This window comes from Vicugna pacos, chromosome 1 (genome assembly GCF_048564905.1).
Source record: "Vicugna pacos chromosome 1, VicPac4, whole genome shotgun sequence".
NCBI classification, from domain to species: Eukaryota; Metazoa; Chordata; class Mammalia; order Artiodactyla; family Camelidae; genus Vicugna; species Vicugna pacos.
The window spans coordinates 93351313-93362631 of NC_132987.1; the positions used below are offsets into that span (position 1 = coordinate 93351313).

Genomic DNA, 11319 nt, shown 5'->3' on the forward strand with positions numbered 1-11319 from the left:
ATAACATCCTTATACACTTCCTAAATCTTTACTTATATTTTAAGATTCTAAAATTGTATATATTGTTTCTTAAATAGAATTTTTAGACATCAATAAGTCTTAATAATTAGGTAATATCTTTGAGAACTGTGTTTTAGCAGAGGCTAGCGAGTACAGTTGCTTTATGTTAGAAATCTTTTTCTTGATAATTCATGAAGAAAATATGTTCACTTAGGATGAACATAATATTGAAGTACAGTGGGTAAAATATAATAAATTAAATGCATATATATATCTATATGCATTTAACTATAAGCCAGGAAAAACCTGACCAAAGAGCTAAATATTAGATGATTCTTCTTGCTTTTAGTACATTAGGTGTTTCATAAAGCTCAAAGATGAAAGAGAAACATTTCATTTCCTCCACTGGGTTTATTGAAGATATGTATCTTCTTCACTTACAGGGAAGTTTATGAAGTAGAAGATAATGAATCAATGGCCAACAGGCTTTGGCTGTATACTGCTACATAGTACCATCCCAGCAGCCACAATTTAATAGTATTGTTGGCAATTCTGAAAGAGGGATTAGGAAAAATCTGTGGAAGCAAAACCACTCCTGTTTAGTGTTTAAAATGATAGCAGTATGTTACCAATCTATGCTAACATTTATGTAAAAAATTACTTAATTGTATATTAAATTAAAGGCAATAGGTATGATTTTTGTATCTATACGTCTAAAAATCAACTGGTTGTTTAGGACAGTCTCAATTGGTCTGAGGTTTATGGGAAGCCTCTACACAATGGAATTAACAGCATGTGTGAAGGTGTGTGAGGATGCAAAATGCTTGCCAGGTGATTTTAGAGATATATGAGTGACATCTACAAAAGACTGAGAAAATGTAGTGCTTATGATTGAAAGTATAGGAACTATAGGCTTAATAAATCCATTTCAAAATAACATATTTCTTGAGCTCTGGAAATATCACATTCTTTATATTTAAAAGAACATGAGATTTGATGTCAGTAGGTGTAGGAGTGAACTGTTGTCTTGCTAATTTACAACAAATGATAAGCAATTAATCACATAAGTGTGATTTGCTGATGTGTTTCTAATATGTTCATATTGATTTTTTAATTTAAAGATATTTGTTATTTTTTTGTTCTCTTGCAATTCTCACTTAAGTCGAAAGTCCTACTTTAGCACCTCATAAAGAATGGTAGTCACCATCTGCCTGCAACTGAGGATCTAAGAATAGAATGAAAGACTCTTTATGACAAATGACATATCATCTGTATTTTGTTTCCACAGCAAAAAGGTATAAATATTACCATCAACATGAGCCTCAATCAAAAGAGGCAGAGTCTTTCTTTATAAAAGACATTTATTTCTCATCAGTTGATTCTAAGCCTGGCAAAACAAAGCACTGAGGTCTTAGTGGCAGAAATGTTTTATGCCATAATAATTATATAATTGTGACAAGCAACCTGAGTGATTGAGCAGTTAGTATAATGTGACTGTAGATATAGATCAACTTTTCTTAAACATATTTATTACAGAAGTATATGTATTAAAAATATAATTTAATAGTAAAAATGGTAAAAGATAAATTAACCTGTCTTAATAATATGTTTGTATATATGATGGAACAGAAATAGCTATATCATATTTATGACATTTCTATAACAATAAAAATAAGTGTGCTCGTAAAAAATAATGAAATAATTAAAAAGAAATTATATATGACACATAAACAGCAAAAATTATAACAGTAATTTTTTAAAGAAGGTAAGGTGAAAAGCCTTTTAAAGACTACAAATATTATTTTAAAAATTACTTTAAAGACCCAAAATCATAAAACTCCTAGAGGAGAATATAGGCAAAACACTCTTTGACAAAATTTGTAGCAATATTTTTTGGGGTCTCTTTCCTAAGGCAAAGAAACAAAAGCAAAAATAAGCAAATGGGGTTTAATTAAAAGCTTTTGCACAGCAAAATAATAATAATAACAATAATAATAATGATAATAATAATTGATAAAATGAAAAGGTAACCTACTGAATGGGAGAAAATATTTGCAAATGATATGAGCAATAGGGATTAATATCCAAAATATATAAACAACTCATAAATTCAGTATCAAAAAAACAAACAACCCAATTAAAAAATGTGCAGAAGACCTGAATAGACATTTTCCCAAAGAAGGTATACAGATGGCTAAGAGACACATGAAAAAATGTTCAATATCTCTAATCATCAGACAAATTGCAAATCAAAACCACAAGGAGATATTACCTCACACCTGTCAAAATAACTATCATCAAAACGTCTACAAGTAACAAGTGTTGGTAAAGATGTGGAAAAAAAGAGAACCCTAGTACACTGTTGGTGGGATTGTAAATTGGTGTAGCCACTATGGAAAACAGTATGGAGTTTCCTCTATAAACTAAAAATAGAACTACCATATGATCTAGCATTTCCACTACTGGGTACATATAGAAATAAAATGAAAGCACTAATTTGAAAAGATACATATGCCACAGGGTTCATAGAAGCATTATTTACAATCGCCAAGATATGGAAGCAACATAAATGTCTATCAACAGATGAATGAGTAAAGAAGATGTGATACATGTATAAATATAACATTATGGAATATTACTCAGCCGTAAAACAGAGTGAAATTCTGCCACTTGCAACAATGTGTATGGATCTAGAGAGTATTGTGCTTAGGGACATAAGTCAGCAAAAGACAAATACTATATGTCTTCACTTATGTGTAGAATCTGAAAGAAAAAAAACCCGAATGTATATAATGGAGATTCACAGATATAGAGAACAAGCTAGTCATTACCAGTGGAGGCAGGGAAGGAGGGAGGGTCAAATTAGGGGTACAGGATTAAGAGATACAGGCTACTATGTATAAAGTAAATAAGCAACATGGATTTGTATATGTAGAGCACAGGAAAATACGGGCATTATTTTGTAATGTTTTTAAATGAAGTATAGTCCACAAAAACAGTGAATCACTCTATTGTACACCTGAAACTAATATAATATTGTAAATTAATTATACTTTAATAAAAGTTATTTTAAATCAGTGTAACAATTTTATGAAAATACAGGAAATAGGAAGTTCAACTACTATGAAAAAAATCAGACAAAACTTTATGTTGTAAATTTGGTGGAAAAAATAGCAATAGTTTGAAGCATTAACCCAGTCAAAGTGTCCAGTTTGAAACAACTTTGAATTCCAGGGATAAATCTCACTTGATCATGGTATATGATTCTTTTAATGGGCTATTGATTTCAGTTTGCTAGTATTTTGTTGAGAATTTTTGCATCTACATTCATCAGGAATTTTTGCCTGTAATTGTTTTTTTTTTAGTGTCCTTGTATGACTTTGATAATGTTGGCCTTGTTAAATGAGTTTAGGATGTTCCATCCCCTTTGATTACTGTTTTTTTTTTGAAAAATTTGAGAAGTTTGGTATTAATTCTTTAAATATTTGGGAGAATTCACCAGCTGATCCTGGACGTTTGTTTTTGAGGAGGTTTTTGATTACTAATTCAATATTCTTCCTTCTTATTGGTCTGTTCAGATTTTCTTTTTCTTCATGCTTCAGTTTCGGTAGGTTGTGTTTTTCTAGAAATTTATCCATTTCTCCTAGGTTATCAAATTAGTTGGCATATAATTGTTCGTAGTAGTCTCTTATGATTTTTTGTATTTCCGTTACTAATTGTAATGTCTATTCTTTCATTTCTGATTTTGAGTCTCCTCTGTTCTGTTTGTCAATTATTTATCTGTTCAAAAAACTAACTGTTAGTTTTGTTCATCTTATCTATCTTTTTTCTAGCCTCTTTTTCTGTTCTAATCTTTGTTATTTCCTTCCTTCTGCTAACTTTGAGTTTAGTCTATTCTTCCTTTTTGTAGTTCCTTTAGATATCAGAGTACATTGTTTATTTGAGATATTTTTCTTTTCTTAACATTGCTGTTTATTACTATAAACTTTTCTCTTAGAACAATTTTCCTTTATCCTATGAGTTTTGGTATCTTGTGCTTCCTTTTTTGTTTCAAAATTTTTTTTAATTTCCATTTTGACTGCTTGCTTTTTTCCTTTCTTTCTTTCTTTCTTTCTTCCTTCCTTCCTTCCTCCCTCCCTCCCTCCCTTCCTTCTTTCTTTCCTTCTTTCTTTCTTTCTTTCTTTCTTTCTTTCTTTCTTTCTTTCTTTCTTTCTTCCTTCCTTTCTTCCTTCCTTCCTTCCTTCCTTCCTTCCTTCCTTCCTTCCTCCCTCCCTCCCTCCCTCTCTTCTTTCTTTCTTTCTTTCTTTCTTTCTTTCTTTCTTTCTTTCTTTCTTCTTTCTTCCTTCCTTCCTTCCTTCCTTCCTTCCTTCCTTCCTTCCTTCCTTCCTTCCTTTCTTTCTTTCTTCCTTCCTTTCTTTCTTTCTTTCTTTCTTTCTTTCTTTCTTTCTTTCTTTCTTTCTTTCTTTCTTTTCTTTCTTTTTCATGAGGAAAAGCTGTACTAAGCCATAAAACTATTATACTTTTAAAAAACTTTTATGTGAAATTCCCAAACATTTAAAAATGACTCAGGAAACAACTAGCATGTCTTTACTAAGATCCACTTCCATAATTTTCTCTGCCTTCACCTTCAATTATCAGCTGTAAAATATTAATTTTTATCTTATTTCATATATTTATCTCACAGTCATTTATCAAAACTTTTATTGTGAGAACACAGTTCTTAATTACATACACAGTGAAAAAATATGATTAGACATTTATAAGACTTGAAATATTTAAAAATAATACACAATAAGAGGATTACAAGAAGGGTAAGTGGCATCTTTCAATTTATTTTAATATTTCATTGTCCTTGTCAAATATTTTCTCTAAAGTCTTTCCAAGTCTTATTCTTTAAATGTATTGTGCACTTTTTTTTTCCTTCTCAAATGTCATTGTTTTAACAATGTGTATTCTCTTGCCTGGAAAACAAAGTTATTAACTTATAAGGGACATTTATTTACATCTAGTTGTATAACCTAAACCACAGCACAGGCTGGTTATGTGCAGGTGACGCCTTTCACTGGGATTGGTCCATGTTTTTTACACACCGTAGGAAATGAAGGTTGGGCTCCTAATGTCCAGGGATAATGCCCGTGCCAAGCAGGTGGTTGTCAGTCTTAGGCATCGGGAATTTCTTCTGGGAAGACAAGGCAGTTGGCAGTCTTCTTCTTGTGGTTCAGAAGCATATGGAGCAGCTCCTGCAAACTGACATCAGTTTTGGCAAATGTCTTCATGAAAGTGCAATTCTGCTCCATTGCATGAACAGCACCATCCCTCACTGCCAGCTCTCAATGGCCTTCATAACACCTGTTGTTCACCTGCATGATACCGTACTTATATGCAGGTTCTTGCTTTTGATCTCACAAATTAGATGGACTTCAGACCCTTCACGGTGTGCTTCTTGGTGACTGAGTAGGCCAGAATAAAGGTGTGACCCCTAGCAATGGTGAGATGCTGCAGGCCTGGGTAATTGCGGCTGCCAGTGATGTCAGTGATGCGCTGGGCACCCAGGCTGTGGTTGCAGTTCATCGTGTGGTGGTAGATATCTTAAATAGTTAGCAGGTTCACAATCACAGAAAGTACCAGTGCACCCACCTCTGACCCTGTGCACTACTGTCCATGCCAGTGCACTTGAGCATCATCATGAGGTAATCTCAGCTCCTCTTCTGGACCATGAAGGCACAGATGACAAGCAAGCTGGGCAGAGGCTACAGCCCCTGTGTCAACTGTCCCCTAAAGTTGGAGCAGGAGTTGCCCATTGTTGGGAGTTGACAGGGAGACATGTGCACAACTCTCTGGCACTTAGCCAGCAGTAAGGGAAGCCTCATGAAGAAAGAAGCCCCTGCCCCCCACCCTCCTGATAAAATTCCAACAGCTCCTGGTCCACATACACATCCTGCAGTGTTTTCTCTTTTTATCATCATCAGCAATTAACTTCTTTCTGTCTGTGCTTCAAAAATGTGGGCACAGAAAACCACATTAATATGATGTATCTTATTGAAGAATGTGTTTTACTTCATTGGTTAACAACTATGTTTTCAGTTGTTTCAGGTGCTGAAAATACAATTTATAAAAAAAATAGACATCTAGCCCTGCTCCCTCTTAGAACTTAAATTTCAATGTTATGAGCTATAAGATTTAAAAAAAGAGCTAAACTATATATAGCACCATCAGATGCTATGAAGAAAGATAAAGCAGGGAGGCAGAATAGGAAATGCAAAGTATGGGAAGATGTATGATTTGAAAGAAATTGCTGAAAAATGTAATATTTCAGTACTAATGTTGGGGAGGTCAGGGAGGGAGCATAGCACAGCTGTCTTTGAGAAAAGTGTTCTAAATAGAGAAGAGACAAAGGCCTACAATTCCTTGGTGTGTTGCAGGAAGAAGAGTGTGGCAAAACAGAGAGAAAGAGAGATGTTGAAGATAAACTAAAAGAGAGAGTAAGATATAAATGACAAATGATATAGGATGTAAAGAGCCTTTGTCAGAATTTTACTTTCATTCTGAGTGAGATGAGAAGCTATCAGATACTGTTGAAGAGATAGCATGGCTTTACTTGAGAAAATCAAAGATCATTCACTTCATTCACTTTGTGCAAAATATCCAAGATTCAAAAGTAGAAGCAGATAGACCAATTAAGGAGTTATTATAATAAATCAGACGGAAGAAGATGGGGATAAAATAAATGTTACAGTAGTTGGAGTGATTTGGATACATTTTGAGTTTGGATATATTTTGCAGGCAGAAGAAATGAGATTTAATGGTGGGGAGGGAATAAACTAGGTATAAGAGAAAGAGGAGTGGCCAGGATGAATAATAAAGATTTTGACCTAAGTGACTTAGGACAAGAGAATGAATCTGAGGCAAGTCATTAGATAATTCTACACATTTTTATGTTAAACTGAATGACAATACATTGTGAAGTAGGCTTAAATGGCATACACATTGTTTTAATTGAAACATGAGATTTCCAGGATGCTTTGAGTTGTATAATAGCAATTTTGGGACAGATGTAAATCTCCCATAGATTTGCAAGCATCTTCTATCTCTTTACTTAAAAAGAAAAAGTTTTAGAAGCTGCTCTATGTAACACTTTTATGGAACAAAGTGTTCTGTTGTATCATACTACTTTGATGTGTTAGAATTTCCTGTATAAGCCATTCCGTCATTAGGGGATAACTTATTCCAAATTATTTTCTAAGTTGTATGTTTAAAATCATTTAATTTATAATTCAGACAGATTGAAGTAATTGCCCACTGGCACAAGCAAATGCTGAGTTCCTATATGACTTCCTCAACAATTCTTGTGATCAAAATTCCCTTCTGCTTCCCAGTTCCTTCCCATTATGTTCCCTCTCTAACGTATAGCCCTTCTGGGGCTTAACAAAACTCTGCTCTTTTGGTTTGAATTGACCAATCCACTTGGTCTGAGACCCCTAAAGCAGTCCACCTACAGACTCTCATAAAGGCATGGAGCCCAAGGTCCTGTCTCTGACTGAGCTCTGTCTTGACCTCTCCTATGTGGTCCCTCAAGTCATACCATGTATTTCATCCAGGACCTGTGAGTAACAACCTCCTCTGTTTCAGTTTCTCTTTTGGTCTATTGTTGAACCATGGCTCACCATCTGGCACCTTGTGCTCCACTTGATAAGTATTAATTTGACCAATTCATAACAGTAATACTTCTCAGTCCTATTTACTGAATGTCATAGAAGGCTATCAGAGTTGAGTGGAATCAAAAGTAGGAAAGAGCTCTGCATCAGGTGTAGCCCTGCCAGTGGAGCTGTGTGACCCAACAAACCACATTTTACCAGAGATGTCTATCATGACAAACAGACAGTTTTTGACAAACAAACTGGGCACGGTTTTTGACAAGCCCAAGAGAAGAATCACAAGGCAGGCCCCTAGAGGTCTAGAGAAAAGCCATGCTATGAATAACAGGACAATATACATCTTTCCAAACTCAGTGGCTAGCACGCTACTGGACCTGGTAGACATGGCACCTAAACATGAGACACGAAAGGCCCACGTGGCCAGGGCATCCTCATGAGCTAGGTCTTCTGAGTCCCTCTGTTATAAAGCTAAGATTTTTTCAATATTAATCCATATGAAAGTTATACATCCAGATTCAGACATGGACAGAATGAGAGATCATAGATAAATTTCTTATTTATGTCTCTCCCACTACCAAGGAAAGATGTCGAAGCTTGATCAGAATTATGAGTTGAGAAAGTTTCAGTGAGAGCCACAATAATATGAATTTTGAAGTCAGACTGATTGGATAAATTCCTGGTAATGTCAAGCTTTGTGAATTACTTGGTTTGTTATGTTGTCTAATTTAACCTTTATGTCTTCATGTGTAAAATGTATATTTAAATTGCCAACTCACATATTATGAAGATAAAATAACATAACCCAAGCAAAATATGGTGCCTAGCATAAAATAATCACTCTTTAAATACTATTAGTAGTTTATAATAGTAAATTATTTAAACACTAAAGAGGAAATAAAATCACATTTGCTTTAATTAGACTTCCCAACTCTTAAGAATTCTAGATAGTTGGGTAATTAGGGAGAAAAAATTAAGGAAAACAAAACTTTCAAGTAGCTAGAATGTTGCTGATGTAATAAAGTGTATTCTCTCTCTTTTTCTACAAAGCAATATTTAGCAAGGATAGTGTCTCTTATCTTTTCATGAAATATTTACTTCATGAAAAGTTAAGAAAGTGCTCTCATTTATTAAAATTTTCAGACACACACAATTCCATAAATCTTAAGTATTAATTTATGTATGACTCTCATTCTTTATTTTTATATTTTATATATTCATTTTGTTTTCATTAATTAATTTTGTATTTATTTTATAATATAACTTACACTCATGAACCTACCATCCAGAACATTGCCAAAATCCTTCAGTTCTCAATTTCTGTGTTCCTCTCCAACTTACCTTCCTGCCTCCCTTCCAGAGGTAACCACAAACCTGGATTAGAAGTGTTCTGTTTCTATGAATTCTAAAGTGTGCTCCTTGTTTAGTTGCTTGCTTTTTTGTTGTTGTTTTTAATGTCTCTGATGTGATTGTTTTCTTCCTGCTTCAAGGATGTTTGAAGGAAGTTAACCCCTAGTCAAATTTCTTATGGAATCATCTAAAGGTATGTATCTATTAAACGAATTTAGTTGGGGTTTCTATGTACTAATGAATAAGTACTGAAACACATCTCAGGATGCAGTGTTGGGATTATTTATTGTACAGTTGTGAACTTTAGGTACAGTGAAAAATGGGAGCACAGCACACACCCCTGCAGGGGTTGTAGACCTACAAGTTCAGCGGAGGCAATCTACACTTTTTAGCTTCCTTGTGAGCATCACTTAGGTGTCATCTCTTGTCTTCATCCTGCACAAAAAGTCCATCTCATATGTTTGGAGACATCATAAGTTACATCTGGGCAATCAAAGCTTCTGAGAGCCTGCTGCTGTGAATGATGCTACATCCTTTCCTTAAGATAAGTAAACATTGTGCTGGGTTCACCTGCTGTGTCTAGTGAGTTTGATTAACAATCCAGTGTAGAAACTCACTCTAGTGACTATAATTCCTTACAACAATAGTAATACTACTAATGATTTTGATTGCTGCTAAACATTAGAAAAGTCATTTGCATTGTTCTTTCAGAATTGTATTACTACAACTTACATAGGTTGCACAGGTGAATGCATATTCTACAATGCATTCATTTGTATTGTTTTATAAGACTGTTGTGGGTGTGTATAAATAATTAATGTATATATGTATTTACATACATATGGGTACATGATATATGTATTCATTTTTACCACAACTGTATGAGAGTTACAATTCCTCAAATCCTTGCTACAGAACAATCAGTGGTTCTTTTTTCTTTTCTTTTTTTTTTAAGACATTCTAATAGATAAAAAGAAGTATCTCATTGTCTGTTTAATCTGTTTTTCTAATTACTGTATTGAGCATATTTTCTTGTAAATATTCACATCCATGTATCTTCTATGGGAATGTGTTTATTCAAACCTTTGTTCAGTTTTCAATTGGATGATTTAGTTCTTTTTACTGAGAAGTAACAGGTGTTTGTATATTTTAGGTTCATGTTCTTTATCAGATATGTAATTTACAAAAACATCCTTCCAGCTTGTGGCTTGCTTTTCATTGTCTTAGCAGTTTTTCGAAGGGTAAAAGTTTTATTTTTTTACAAAGTGCATTTTATCTGTTTGATCTCTTATAATCATGCTTTCAGTATCATATCTGAGAAAGCTTTGCCTAGCCAGAAATCACAAAGCTTTTCCTCTATGTTTTGTTCTAGATGTTTCATAGTTTTAAGTTTACATTTAGGTATATGATAAAACTTGAGGAAATATCTATAAATGCTACAACACGTGGATCCAGGCTTCTTTTATTTTGCATGTGGATATCCAATTGTCCCAAAACCATCTGCTAAAAAAATTATCCAATCTCCACTGAATGGTGTTTGCACCTTTTTTAAAATTGGTTTTCCATTACATGTTTTTCTATTACCTAACTTTGTTCTATTCCATTGGACTATTTGTCTAACTTGACATCAATACCACAGTATTTTGATTACTTCAGTTTTACAATAAGCCTTAAAATTAGATAGTGTTTGTACTCCAACTTTGTCAAATCAGTGAATAATAAGAGGTGTGTACCTATAATAATCAAAACCGCACTTAATTGTGTTGCTGCTTTTAAATGATGCTTTGCCTTTAACTTTTAAGCACTTGACTCAAATTTTAAGCTGGCACAACTTTAAAAAAATTTTTATTTTTTGTATTTTTTGAACTTCTAAATATATACTTTATACTTTACATTACATTAGTTAATTTTTCAGTATGTAATAAACTAGTATCTTCCCTAGTCACTTTTTTCTTTTCTTCTAAAACTCTGATAACATTTCTTAGACTCTCATAATATCCCACACTTCTGTGATTCTGATTGTACTTTTCAATTTTTTTCTCTATTTCTCAGATTGGATAGCATCTGTTTAGCTATCGTTAAGTTCACCAGCTATCCTCCAACATCACAAGGCTATTGTTAAGTCTATGTAATACATTTTTTTCAAATTTTATTTCAAGAATTTTCATTTGGTTAGTTTTATAGTTTTAGTTTTCCATTGAGAGATCCTTGAGAGAAAATTTTAAAAATATTTTTATTTTACATTATACTCCTTACTTAGATCATCATGGGGTTGTTCACATTAACCATCTTTTCTCTTTAGGAAGGATTCCATTTA

General features: G+C 33.4%; 1 long non-coding RNA gene across 1 annotated transcript in view; it reads left to right on the forward strand.

The window, feature by feature from the left end:
• The window catches only part of LOC140699284 (uncharacterized), a 28020-nt gene extending 18832 nt beyond the window's left edge, over positions 1–9188 (forward strand). The window contains exon 3 of the long non-coding RNA XR_012077341.1: positions 9143–9188. This is a non-coding gene — a long non-coding RNA (uncharacterized lncRNA). The remainder of the gene's footprint in view (positions 1–9142) is intronic.
• The last annotated feature ends 2131 nt before the right edge of the window (positions 9189–11319 follow it).